General features: G+C 39.9%; 1 non-coding gene across 1 annotated transcript; it reads right to left on the reverse strand.

Moving 5' to 3' along the window:
• Nucleotides 1-7,821: 7,821 nt before the first annotated feature.
• Nucleotides 7,822-7,894, reverse strand: TRNAV-CAC (transfer RNA valine (anticodon CAC)). Its single transcript has one exon. It is a non-coding gene; the product is annotated as a tRNA-Val (tRNA).
• Between the last annotated feature and the right edge of the window lie 7,192 nt (nucleotides 7,895-15,086).

The raw sequence follows: 15,086 nt of genomic DNA on the forward strand, positions 1-15,086 counted from the left end.
AAAATCGGCTACTATGCATGTTCCATGGGAGCTGGAGGCGGAGTCGCTCGCTGCCGACTATCGGTGGCGCAGTGAGCTTCGTGCTCTGGGCGTGGCGCGTCCCTCAAAAAGTGAGCTGCGGGCGCGGAAGGCCCATTCTCGGCGGTCTGTGCTCGAATCGTGGTCGAGGCGGTTGGCCAACCCCACGTGGGGTCTACGGACCGTCGAGGCGGTTTACCCACTCTTTTATGACTGGGTGAATCGTGGCCGAGGACGCCTCACCTTCCGTCTGGTGCAGGTGCTGACTGGGCACGGATGCTTCGGAAAGTACCTGCACCGGATAGGAGCTGAGCCGACGACGAGGTGCCACCATTGTGGACACGATCTGGACACGGCGGAGCATACACTCGCTGTCTGCCCCGCTTGGGAGGTGCAGCGCCGTGTCCTTGTCGCAAAGATAGGACCAGACTTGTCGCTGCCTGGCGTCGTGGCGTCGATGCTTGGCGGCGACGAGCCTTGGAAGGCTATGCTCGACTTCTGCGAGTGCACCATCTCGCAGAAGGAGGCGGCGGGGCGAGTGAGGCAAAGCTCTCCTCACTACGCAGAAACCCGCCGCCGCCGAGCAGGGGGTCGGGACCGGGGTCGCGTCCGTAACCCGGCCCCCTAAGGGCTTCGGGCTCCACCCGCTTTGTGCGGGGAGAAACCTAGGCGTGGGGCGGCTCTTGGCCCGTCGACCGAGGGAACCGGCGGTCGTGTTGCTGGCGGCCGCCGGTCCGGCGTCTGGGGGACGGCGGGATGGATGTAATGTGCACTGCGTAAACCCTATCCCGCCGTCTCAATAGCTCCGACTGGGTTCCCACCCGGTCCGGGGTAGGTAGCAAGAGCAGTGCTTCACTGAATCTACCACCAGATCGGAAATGCGACCCACTGAAAAGATCCGGCGAGAAACTCAGTGGGCTGTGTCTATAGGTTAATTCATTCGTCGAGCCTTTCGTCGCGAAGGGTAATGTTCCCATCGAAGATAGACTGCGGCTCATGTACCAGCCACCACCAAGATACTACCAACAGTCAATCATATCGTTCACAAAATAACGCTTAGTACCTGTCGGAAAACACCAAGGTCATGCCAAAGATTAACTACGCGTAGAAAAACTGATCTCTGATACAGGTCCTCATTTCAGTACGACTCTTATTGATCTAGTTATTTTCAATTAGTAGATAGGTAGAAATGATTACCATCTAGGGTGAAGTGGTGTCCGCTTCGGGTAGACAGTAGAAACCCATTGTCTTTTTAGCAAAAATTGTAGTACAATAGTAGTCGTGTGGGCTTACAATATCACTTACTTCCAGAGCACAAGCCCAAGATCTCACACATTTTTTTATTTTGATTGCTTAGTTGGGTGGACGAGCTCACAGCCCACCTGGTTTTAAGTGGTTACTGAAGCCCATAGACATCTACAATGTAAATGCCGCCACCCACCTTGAGTTATGAGTTCTAAGGTCTTAGTATAGTTATAACGGCTGCCCCAACCTTCAAACCGAAACATATTACTGCTTTCATAGGCAGGGTGGTGGTACCTACCCATGCGGACGCACAAGAGGTCCTATCACAAGTAAACATATTAATTTTATCAAGATATCCTTCATCACAGACAATCACGTCTATATGCCTTTATTTACTATCACAATCACGTCTATATGCTTTTATTACTGGTGGTTGGACCTCTTGTGAGTCCGCACGGGTAGGTGCCACCACCCCGCCTATTTCTGCCGTGAAGCAATAATACGTTTCGGTTTGAAGGGTGGGAGCAGCCGTTGTAACTATACTTGAGACCTTAGAACTTATATCTCGAGGTGGGTGGCGCATTTACTTTGTAGATGTCTCTGGGCTCCAGTAACCACTTAACACTAGGTGGGCTGTGAGCTCGTCCATCCATCTAAGTAATAAATAAATAAATAAGCCTACCTTCGACGTTGCACAGTCATGAAATGTTCAATAAAACAAATCCACTCCATTCATCTACAAAGACCATCTTTGATACATAATTCATGTGACTAATCCTGTCATCTGGCCTAGCCGGGAATCGAACCTGCCCTATTGTTTCGCGTGACGTATCTCTCAATACGATGTTTTATGGGAGTCGATCAGTATTGTCAGCTTAACTGCGCCTTCGTCTAAGATCCGACCTTTGAATGCATAGGGTGAGAGGCCTTTTTGTGGACAGCTTATATTTATATTAAAATTATAATTTTCTTTAATACATACATTATTAAACTAATGCGTTTTCTCTTTTCAAGATAATTAGTATTTTTTACTTGCGCATCTGATAATGAAGTTAAATAATAACACTTGTTATTTAAGATCCAAAAGTTTAATTATTTATAAATCGAATACCTTGAATCTAACTCAAAAAATAAGGAACAAGAAGGAGGATTTAATATAATAATAAAAAAATAAATATTTACTAACGATCACGCCACGTTAACTGGTCCCGTGATAAGTTCGTAAAGAACTTGTGTTACAGGTACCAGATAAAGGATATAAATGTAAGATTTTTATTATACACACACATATATTTAATAGACATCCATAACCCTGGAAAAGACATTTATATTTATCATACCAATATCTTCCCTTGGCGGGATTCGAACCCGCGACCCCCTTGTGTAGTGACCATGTCACTTACCACTACACCAGACGGCCGTTAATATATATCGATATTCTCAATATCTATACATATAAAGAACCAGAAATAAAAACAATAGTGACAATAATATGTATCGTCACCCGACTCAAAGCTATCCACCTACTTACAAGCGCTTCACGATCACAATGCAAGCGATATTTTATTGTCAATGTTAAATAAAGTCATTATTTTGATTGAGTGATGTTTCGTGTCTATATATTTTTTTGGTAACGGAACAGCGTTCGAGACAAATCGATTGTAATGGACGCCTAACCTTATTGAGTTGTAGCTTAAAATAAACTTTTAAAATCTGCTTCGATTTAAGTTTTTTTGTCTCATAAAATATTGCTGTTTTTATCCGAGATTTTTTTTTGTCGATTTGCTATTTTAGATATATGGATCAATAGCCGTGAAAAGTTAATAAAAATCTTACTTTAAGCTTGGAATTTTGGTAAGCGTTCTCATTTTTCATCGAAATTGATTACAGGTTATTTTTTAATGTCAATGTTTTTTAATTAGATTTTTTTTAAATATTAATTTGTAAGAAATCTCTTTCATTTTAAGTTGCACATAAATATCCAGGCATTATGTAGTATTTGGGGCCCATAGACGTCAATATCATCCTCTACCTTGAGAATAAAGCTTCCATTACATTGTATGACAGCGGTCCCGTGCTTTGAACTGGAACTTAAAAGTTCTTTGCGAGTTTGATTTTATTACACGATGATATTTTATCATCGTAGGAGATATTTGTGGGCTCGCAGGTGTAACTACACAGTGAAATAGTTCAGTCACATCACCCAATACAACTATACGACCACGCGGGACCCTTAAAATTTTAGGGGTACCGATCTACCACGGTTCCGTCGGTATTCAATTAAAATAACGGAATTGTTATGCAAGTCGTATTGTATGTGCATTTTTACGTGTTTTAATTTTTGCCAGCTTTTTTCCTGTCAATCACAAACTATAACAATGTCCAAAGAACACTGCCAGTGGCTGTAAATAAGCCTAAAATGTGCCTCACGTTATTTTACACACGCGCCTTTGCAAAGAAACCCATCTACCACAACTCTGCATGCTCTTGCGCCGAAGTACTTAAGTGGTTCTTAAAGTTGGCATCGACATGTCGACACCATCTCCGTCATTCAAAGAACACCATGCAGGTCGAAGTATCATCATCCCATCACCGGGATCAAATTCTCAACCACCTTCGAATAATAGTTACTTTGTGTTTATTTTTATTTTCTCGTTGATACAAGTTTTAAGTCCAATGGCGTCCATCTTATAAATTAATGCGAAGCTAAGTGTAATGGACGTCCATCGAACGCTGTTCGATTCCAAAGATTATCTATCACATAGACAGTATCGCGCCGCACTCATCTACCTTGAACAGTAAGCTATATACAGGATGATGCGAAATTAAAACTTATACTTCGAATTGGTTTCTTGATCAATGTTTTCTATTCGCGTATCTAACGATCTCTGTGCATTTGAAACTATGTAAACATGCTATTTAATAATACAATGATACCTATAAATTTAATTCCCACCAACATTTAGTTGTAATATCACTTAACAATCATTGACTTTAAATGACGAAACATTAATATGGAACCAGCAATTTGGTCTGATGAGTCTGGAAGGTGAATAATTAAGTTCTGGAATGTCCAATGATAACGGTGTTATGTTTATTAAAATAGTCTTCAGATTTCCTATTTACAAAGCGTACAGTTAAATGTTTTTTTCCCCTTAAACATGTCAATTATTTACGAACGCTAATACAACAAACATACGCGATCATTTCCTGGGATTAATAGGTAGAAAGACATTACCGGATTTTTTTGTTATTGTTTAGATGGGTGGACGAGCTCACAGCCCATCTGGTGTTAAGTGGTTACTGGAGCCCATAGACATCTACAACGTAAATGCACCACTACCTTGAGATATAAGTTCTAAGGTCTCATTATAGTTACAACAGCTACCCCGCCCTTTAAACCGAAACGCATTACTGCTTCACGGCAGAAATAGGCGGGGTGGTGGTACCTACCCGTGCGGACTCACAAGAGGTCCTACCACCAGTAGTTACGGCAGAAATAGACATCAGACCATGCCTTCTAAGGCGCACGTCTAAATTGATTCCATCCAGTAATTTTAGAAAAAATTTAAAGTTCCACTTGCCCGTTGTCCGGCCCCGTATATGTGTCGATTTGACAACACGCTGTAACACCCAAGTCAGTGGCGATCGGCTTTGAACAGATAATCTCCATCGGGCAGCCGATTCTAATCATTATTATCTACATTGAAGCACAGTAACGTTGATAGATCGTTATTGGTATCGAATTATTTGTCATCCCATCGTGTTCGGTTTTGGTAATTGGTCGCCACGGATTTTAATATGGTGTTAGGTCAAGAACCTTTGGAAATTTCTGGTAAACTCCAGATTTTTGTATTCACAGATTAGAGTTATCTCATTTGACGTTTAGTAAACAAATGCTACCTATGAAACTTGGAGTTTCAATGACTGGAAATACTATACTGGAATTATCGAAATATATACTCATCCAAATTGTATAAAAGATGTCTCACCTTTTAAAGCGGCATCATGATACAGGATGTTCTCACTAGAGATAGGAATAAAAGATTTAGTTTTTCTGTGTGATGCGTAGATAGACTTGCAAATCAATAAATACCTTGAGTTTCTTCCCGATTCTTCTCAGTGGTGAAACTGTATTAAGACTCGGTGGTAAAGTCATGACCGCTTAAAAGTGCCTATAAAGACTTGTTTGAATATGTATTTTGTTATTTTTCAGGCCTTCGAATTAGACCAGAACACAGCTGTATCTTGAAGCACATTTGGTTATGAATATGATGATAATAAGAAGTTTTTAAAACTTCTGGTTAAGTACCTAAACCTTTCCATCCTATTGAAAGACAAGCTTCATTACCCAAAGTGGGCGACGGTATTCACGTTACGATGTCCCTCTGAAAACGATTTACGGGCAGGTGAGCCGTGAACTTGTTCGTCCATCCGCATTCAAAATAAAAATAACTCTTCATACCCACAAAAAAGTGTTAGAAGAAAAAAAGTAAAAGTTATCACGTCAATATTTAAGATAAAAAAAATATGATTAATCGAGCGGAGCTTTCGGTAGCAGAAGCCTTTTTTTCAACATCCGGTCACCGATTCATAATATTGTATTCGATTCATTAATCAACATTCGTTATGTTACGATCGAATCCAATAAATTTTAATATCGATTTTATTCATTCGATGTGGAGATTTCAGGTTGTTTTGTGTTGCTACTGATTTTTTGTGAGCTTCGGAATGTGGGATTAACATTTATGTTAGTGTAGACAGACTTTTTTCTGTCATAGGTACAGATACAAGGAACAACGCGTCTGGTATGTCAACAGACTTTGGGAAAAAAGTTCTTCCGAGAATATACGAACCAAAAGTTGATTATAAGTGGTTACCGTGTTAAAAGTATAATAAACTAGCTGATCCGGCAGACTTCGTAAGGCCTCAATCGATAAATAAAAGACGTAAACTTTTGTATGAAATAAACCTAAAACAAACAAAAGGAATCTGTCTGACGGGGTACACATCAAAGGAAAAACAAAATTGTTATTTTTATTTAATTCCGAGCATTTTCATATTTATCTACCTTTTAAACCTTCTCTGGACTGCCACAAATAATTCCAGACCAAAATTAGCCGAATCGGTCCAGCCGTTCTCGAGTTTTAGCGAGACTAACGAACAGCAATTCTTTTTTATATATATGGAAGATAGATACCTACATAATATTAAACAACTATACTCCACAAAGATGGCCAGAATTTTGTTATAATTATTTATTTATTACATAGATAGGCGGACAAGCTAACAGCCTCTGTGATGCTATGTAGTTTCCTGAGCTCATGGACATTACAATGTGAATGCTTCATCTACGTACCTTCATGAGGTCGGAGTTTCAACTATATTGTACAAAAGCTGTTCCACCCTTCAAACTGAAATGCACGACTGCTTCACGACAGGTTGTTGTACCTAATCGTGTGCCCTCAAATTAGATTAAATTATTTTTACTGGTGGTAGGACCTCTTGTGAGTCCGCACGGGTAGATACTACCACCCCGCCTATTTCTGCCGTGAAGCAATAATGCGTTTCGGTTTGAAGGGTGGGGCAGCCGTTGTAACTATACTGAGACCTTAGAACTTATATCTCAAGGTGGGTGGCGTATTTATATTGTAGATGTCTATGGGCTCCAGTAACCACTTAACACCAGGTGGGCTGTGAGCTCGTCCACTCATCTAAGCAATAAATAAAAAAATATATGCTTCTTGGTGACCGTAGCACCCTGCTAAAATCAGGTAGCATTGCTATACGTACAACGCTACTTTTCATTATATTAAAAAAAGGAATATGGTTAATTTTTTCCCTTCTTATTAAGCAACCACATTGATGTTAATGCTCAAAGCAGCAGTTCGTGGATATTTCTAAAATCGCTATAAAATATTCATGCGGAAACTTCATATATTTTATTGCTTAGATAGGCAGATGATCACAGCCGACCTGGTGTTAAGTGGTTATAGGAATTACCTAAAATACAACCTAAATGCTGTCATCCATCCTGAGACAGGAGTTCTAAGTCTCAGTTTTGCAGTATAACGGTTGCCTCAACCTTCAAATAGAAACGCAAGGCTGGTTCACGACAGAAATAGGCAGGGCGGTGGTATCTATCCATGCAGACTCACAAGAGAAGAATCTACACATGTTATTATTCTAGATCTTCTGAAGTATTTTCTTATTAACATACCTTGTTAACTCAATATTTTGATATTCTTCGCTGGTAGAATACAAAAGAGGGACTGTTATGTAACTTATAATACGTTTTCTTAAACTAATTAAATTTTTTTTCCTATCTATGCTGATAGCCTTTAGAGGCTATTTCAACTTCTCTTTGACGTGTAGGTGAGTTCACGGTGCTCAAGCCGGAAGTGTTGCTAACACTGGCCCTAGCAAAAGCAGTGCTTCGCAGAATCTTAAACCGGATCGGAAACGCGACCCCCTCGGAAGATCCGGCGAGAAACACAGTGGGCTAAATTAATTCATTACAAGCAAACATATTCAAAGCAAAAAATTATAAAAAAGGACTGTTTCCGCCCGGGATCGAACCGGGGACCTTGTGCGTGTGAAGCACACGTGATAACCGCTACACTACGGAAACACGACAGTAATGTGTAAATATACTTGTATTATTACTCAATATAAAATAACACAATATCTTTTCTCCTCCCTCCTTGCGTCGGTTTCCTCATTACTGAGGGTCGTGGTCATGGCATTGAAACATTTTAAACGTTTCTCTGTCCATGATTCTCTTGGGATGTAATTGTGGTGGGTTCCCATATCCTTCCATATCAGTATTTCGAAGGGATTTAGTTCTTCACGGAAACTGGTCCCGCTCCGGGTCTCTGGTTGTATCCGGGGGCTGGGTTATTTTCCGCCGCCCAGTGCTCGGCGTTGACGTTTTACGGTAGGAATGTCCAGCTCTACTCAACCCTCCTCTTTTCTCATCCGGGCTTGGGACCGGCAATGGCAATATCTTTTAGATGAATTTTAACTACGCGACACCTCCGTGCGCAATTTTTTTTTTATCTTTTTATATTCATTAATAAAAAATACATACAATATCTAGGAAAGAAGATCAGTTTTTAAAATTGCCAGAGAAAAAAGTCGAACCCTTGCCTATTTATATTTAACAAACCGGACAATAGGCAAACTAATAAGGATTTTGTTTTATATTACAGGAGATGACGAATAAATTAAACGACCCTTCAATCACTGTTGTTTCAAATATTTATGATTTATGCTTTAAACGCTAAATTAATTCTAAGAGCTATCAAAAATGTTATTAAAATTATTGGTATCACGATTTTAACTAAGAAACATTCTACCTTTCTTTTGAGGTTAGCTGTTTCGAGCTTAATCTATACTAATAATAATATCTAAATCTACAGTGGTTTTTACGGATGTTCCCTTATAACTACTGAACCATGCATCCGATTGGCTTGAAACTTGGTATCCATGTAGAAAACACATGTACTTAATGGATAGGCTAATATTTATATGAGTGTTGTACTCCCTACATCAGTTCGGGGGCGTTAATGATGAGAATCTTTGTGAGAGTGAGAAATAATGATGTTAATTTTAAATGCCCAGCGAAGCGGACGCGTACAGCTAGTTTTGTATAAAACTGTAGTAACATTTTGCTGTGACCGATGGAAGCCTAAACCCTTTCAGAAGTTCAGTGTGGCTTGAATAGCACTAATATCATCTCTTTCCGGAGGTTTCGTTAAAGATGATTAAGGAAAGCACAAAGCACTACAATTGGCAGCCTGCATATACCGGTGGCAAACAGTACAGCAAGCTCACACGAGTAGGAACCACCATTTGCATTTCTGCCGCGAAACTATCATAGTTTCTGGCTGGAACGTATGGACTGATTAAATTTTTTTTTATTGCTTAGATGGGTGGATGAGCTCACAGCCCACCTGGTGTTAAGTGGTTACTGGAGCACATAGACATCTACAGCGTAAATGCGCCACCCACCTTGAGATATAACTTCTAAGTTCTCAAGTATAGTTACAACGGCTGCCCCACCCTTCAAACCGAAACGCATTATTGCTTCACGGCAGAAATAGGCAGAGTGGTGGTACCTACCCGTCATAGAGGTCCTACCACCAGTAAAAAATACAATAGATCAATTCTATGTAGGTGGTAGGATTTCGACCTCAAGCTTCAGGATAGGTGGCTGCAACCACGTTAATGTCATGATGCGGTCTACGTGCTTGCTTTAGACCAAGAGGTCGCTCATTCTGTAAATTACTGAAAAAAGTCATTTGCGTCATGGCAATGACATGTTAGTAACAGCGTCATGAATCAAATTAAGCGTCTACATGACGTCCTAGACACATTATTACCGGGATGTAATCTAAATGGCGACACTGACAGTAAATTAATAAAGAACTAGAGGTCCCGCAGTTGTCGAAATTCGACTATAATTAATTGGAATTGTAAGTTTGTACCCTATTATGATTGTATTTTATACTTCTATAATCACAAATTTCGCCAAGACTACACTATAAAAAATATTAACAAAGGCAAACAATATTTAATCTATTCTCAATTTGACAACAGACGCCAAGAACAAAAGTTTGACAATAAATAGTATGCATGCGTGTGTGCGTCAAATACATGGTATGTAGTGTGTGTAATGTTTTCTTTATTGATTTAATGTATCTGTTATGCATTATTTTAAAAAAATATTACATTGTGCACTTCTTCTCTATATTCTCTATAAGTGTGGAAAATTTCATACTCCTTCGTCCGCGCAAATTTCGTAAAAAGGAATACAAAGTTTTTGCTTCACGTATTAATATATAGATTACTTTAACACAGTGAAAATATTAAAGGATTTCGTATTACTGCGATGAAATTAGGTATTAATACATTTATTTAAGTACTGCCATTTTAGATGGCTGATACCATACTATACTAATATTATAAAGAGAAAAGATTTGTTTGTTTATTTGTATTGAATAGGCTCCGAAACTACTGAACTGATTTGAAAAATTTTTTCACTGCTTGAAAGCTACACTGTTCCCGAGTGACATAGGCTATAATCTTTTTTGAAAAAAAAAAATACGGTTCCTTATTAAAACTCCAATAATGTAACCCAAGGTGTAAAAAAATTACCTAAAATATTCGTTACATCGCGTGCCCTGCGAAAACTATTGATGATAGAATAAAATAATGTACTACGACTTTGTAGAACACATTATTATTTACAAAAAGTGTCGCGACAGCAAATGTCTACCTATTATAGTTATGCCGCAATAATTGTTATTTTATTAAAAATAATAAAACAACGTCAAATATCGTTGAAATTTTTGTTAAAGACCCGAGTGGAGCCGGAGCGGGCCGCTAGTAAATGATAATGATTGCAACCAAATTGTCCATAAGCTCTAAGCGCTGTTACGATATTTAATGGGACAGCTGTTGGGTATTGAACACTGAAGATGTCAGAGAAGCGATATAAATACTTGAAAAGGTCTTTTTTTTTATTTTATTGCCTGGATAATGAATTGGATTGGGCTGGATTGGATTGGATTGGGCTGGATTGGATTGGATTGGATGGACGAGCTCACAGCCCACCTGGTGTCAAGCAGTTACTGGAGCCCATAGACATCTACAACGCAAATACGCCACCCCCCTTGAGATATAAGTTCCAGGGTCTCAAGTATAGTTACAACGGCTACCCCACCGATCAAACCGAAACGCATTACTGCTTCATGGCAGAAACAGGCAGGGTGGTGGTGCCTACTTGTGCGGACTCACAAGAGGTCCTACCTAGTAATCGATCCAACAGATCGATCCAACATAGGATTTTTTTTTCATTTACTCTATTTATTTACCATAAAATCTTCCACCACCGGGACAGAACACTTCTATATTATCTGGAATAGCTGCATTCATCGATAGTGCTCTAGAAAGCTTTTCTGCTTCAAACCATCTTGCTCTGATTGGAATGAAGAATGAACTCCTCACCGCGGTGGTTCCGAGCGCAATACATGTTCTTCTAACCGGGTTTGGCGGGGAGTAGTGGGGGCAGCGACTTGGCTATCATTACTGATGTCAATAAGCGATGGTAGGCACTAACCATCAGGTAAGCCATATGCTAGTCTGACTACGAAGGCCTTAAGTTTTTTTTTTTGCAAAAATGTCTCTTTTTTTCGGAACTATAATTATTTGATTCATTATTAAAATAAATCTTGTTTTCAAAGTGATCGCATAGATGTCGGTAGTAACATTACAAACAGTAAAAATTTAAACTGGATAAATAAAACCCAGCCTTTTGATAGTAATTGATAGTCATGTTTGCAACATTAATGTAACACTAATAAACAGAACAATGGATGCAAATTGTGTTTTGATCGCAAGTGTGCGCCAAGCTTTAATCTAATTAAACTACGCACTGACCTACAATGAGGCGAGAACAATTTATTCGCGATAATAACGGAATAAAATAGAATCATTTCGAAATGCATTCTATTGAGATTGGCATTCACAAGTATTTAGATCAATCTTATATCTGATTCTCTTGAATTACAAATACGTACATATTTTACATAATTACGATATAATTTATATTTTATATGATCTGAATCACCTGACATTAAGTGGTTACCGGAGTTAATTTACCGCAAAATGAATGCCATCCTAATCTTAGGGCGTAAGTTCCAAGTATATTAAACGCCTTCGTCGAAGACGACAAGACGGAATATGGGCTATGGTCGGGCTTATACACCTTACAACCAGTAAATTAATAACACAGTTATTGAACATTTGTCTGTCTCTGTTTGCAGCAAAGCAACGGCAACCCTCAACAGCGCGATTTTATCGATATCATTTCTTCGTGGCAGAAACAAACAAAGCACTGGCAACCTACTCGTGCCAGCTTACAGTAAACTTTATTACCAGTAACAGTAGTTAACAGTAGTTTTGAAGTCGCCGTGGCCTAAAGGATAAGACGTCCGGTGTATTCATGTTGAAGCGATGCACCGGTGTTCGAATCCCGCAGGCAGGTACCAATTTTTCTAATGAAATACGTACTCAACAAATGTTCACGATTGACTTCCACGGTGAAGGAATAACATCGTGTAATAAAATCAAACCCGCAAAATTATAATTTGCGTAATTACTGGTGGTGGGACCTGTTGTGAGTCCGCGCGGGTAGGTACCACCGCCCTGCCTATTTCTGCCGTGCAGCAGTAATGCGTTTCGGTATGAAGGGTGGGGCAGCGTTGTAACTATACTGAGACCTTACAACTTATATCTCAAGGTGGGTGGCGCATTTACGTTGTAGATGTCTATGGACTCCAGTAACCGCTTAACACCAGGTGGGCTGTGAGCTCGTCCACTTAACTAAGCAATAAAAAATAAAATAAAAAATTATGACAATAATAAACAAACAATACACTTGATACCAAACAACGAAATGAGGTTAAGACTTTAAATATCTTCCCCAAAATACCGAATCGGACCAAAGTAAATAGTTGAAAATCATCAAAACACTCACAAAACAAATTAATCTCTATATTAACGACGTTACAGACGTTATTTAAGTGTCAAAGCGATCGTTATCCTACTTTCGAGTTTATTCTCGTAGCTCGAACGCATTGTGATCTGTTTAATAGTGAATTAATACGATTTTGGCTTAGCACGAATTGGTCTTATCAACAAAATGAACACCTGTACGGCCTTTTGTATCTGGAATTTATCACCAATCCGAAATAAATGTTCACTACTGAGCAAAATTATCGGGAAACACGGGACTTTCTTTTTTCGAATTAATGTACATCTCAACAAAGAAGCAGACACTGTGAAAGTGTTTTAAATGCTTAAACTACAGCACAGCGTTTATCACAGACGTTTGTCAATAGTCCTTTTAGTGACACTGCTCCATGAACGACGGTAATCACTCAACCTCAGCGACCATAGGCTCCCATGCCCTCGCAGGCAATAAATCAAATATACCCTTATTCCTAATATGCTAATGCCTAAAAACAAAAGTCTTCAACGCTTGCGTGCTGTCGGTTATGACATATGGCGCTGAAACGTGGACATTGACCGTAGGTCTGGTCCGTAAGTGCAAAGTCGCTCAACGTGCTATGGAAAGGTGTATGCTCGGAGTTTCTTTGATGGATCGACTCAGAAATGAGGAAATCCGTCAAAGAACCAAAGTTTTTTTTTTTATTGCCTTTGTAGGCAGACGAGCATACGGCCCACCTCATGGTGAGTGGTTATCGTCACGCATGGACTGCAGCAATGCCAGAGGCAGAGCCAAGCCGCTGCCTACCAGCCAAGCTGCTGCCTACCTAACCGACATAGCCCTTAAGATTAGCAAGCTGAAATGGCAATGGGCCGGACCTACGTGTCGCAGAACCGATGGCCGAGCAGACGTGTTCTGGACTGGAGACCGCGTACCGGTAAGCGCAGCGTTGGGCGTCCCCCTGCCCGTTGGACCGATGACTTGCGGCGATATGCTGGGAGAGATTGGATGCGGAAGACGGAGGATCGTTCATTGTGGCGGACTATGGGAGCAGCCTACATCCAGCAGTGTATAAATACAGGCTGATGATGACGATGACTCTTATTCCGTGTGACGTTAGACCCATAAAATGGCAATTCGAATTCTGACCGCGGTAGTCTTTTCAGACTTAAGGCGGTCCTTTAATTTAAAAAGTATTAGTTGGAATAATCGCAATATTTAATTAATACAGAGTATCAGTCGAAATATTAGTCCAAACAGCAACAAGAGAGCTAAGGTCTTTAAGTCCAGCATAAGCTCTAAGCACAGCAATAACTTTACTCTTCATTTTTCCATGAGGACTTTCCTCGTTGATAAAAGTTTTATCTGTTTCATCAAAGCAACTGAACGGTTTCGCGTATTTAAACAAATGAAAATTAAACAACCACATGCGACTGGTCCAAGCTCGGATTCTCTCTCGCAGACCGATAATGGACCAACCGAACAACGAAATAAGGTATAATTTAAGTAACACCTGCTATTTAGCAATATCGGTTGAGGTATCAATTTCAAAGAAAGTCCATCCTGCAGCCTTAATTCAAAGCTTACTGCATAATATGAATACCAATAAGTTTTCCAAAGGGATATGCGTTGTATGCTATGACAGGACCGATGCCGCACGAGATAACACGGGAGAGATTTGTGAATCGAAGGCGTAATGCGACTGTAGTGCGGTCTCACGTACCAGTGATGACGCGACCATGAGTTAGGGAAAGAATCATTGTTTATCTAAGCTTACGTGCTACAAAAGCTGGCTTACGTTCGTATCTGAATGGGCAAGATCAGTCTACTACTATCGAGCGGTGCCACTGTGGTAGATATGACGCTTGAAAGGCAAACGTGACTAAGCGACAATAACTGCTTTGTACATAAATTATAGGCGATAACCATATTCGATGCGCAAAAAAAATATATTTCTAAGTCTATTAAAATCATTTCAATCCTACGGCTAGATTCGTTAAAATGGATTTTTTTTCAGGTATTTCAACTTTAAATTAGTCTACTGTAAAGTTCACGCATTGTCGCTTAGTCACGTTTGTCTTTCAAGCGTCGATATCAGATTATTTGGCTAGTACCAATTTCTCTCACCGACTATTTGAATGAAGAAAAAATAACAGAGTTTGATAAAAATTTAAACTGCATATTTCAAACTTACGTTTACAAAAAGGGGGCTTTGAAAAGCCCATCTACACAATAGGCAAGTACATTTCTGAAACCAGCACGCATTGATTCTTCCCGGCAGAGATAGAATGATGAAAACAGTTGAAGT

The sequence above is a fragment of the Bombyx mandarina genome, chromosome 16 (assembly GCF_030267445.1).
Source record: "Bombyx mandarina strain Sakado chromosome 16, ASM3026744v2".
In the NCBI taxonomy this organism is placed as follows: domain Eukaryota; kingdom Metazoa; phylum Arthropoda; class Insecta; order Lepidoptera; family Bombycidae; genus Bombyx; species Bombyx mandarina.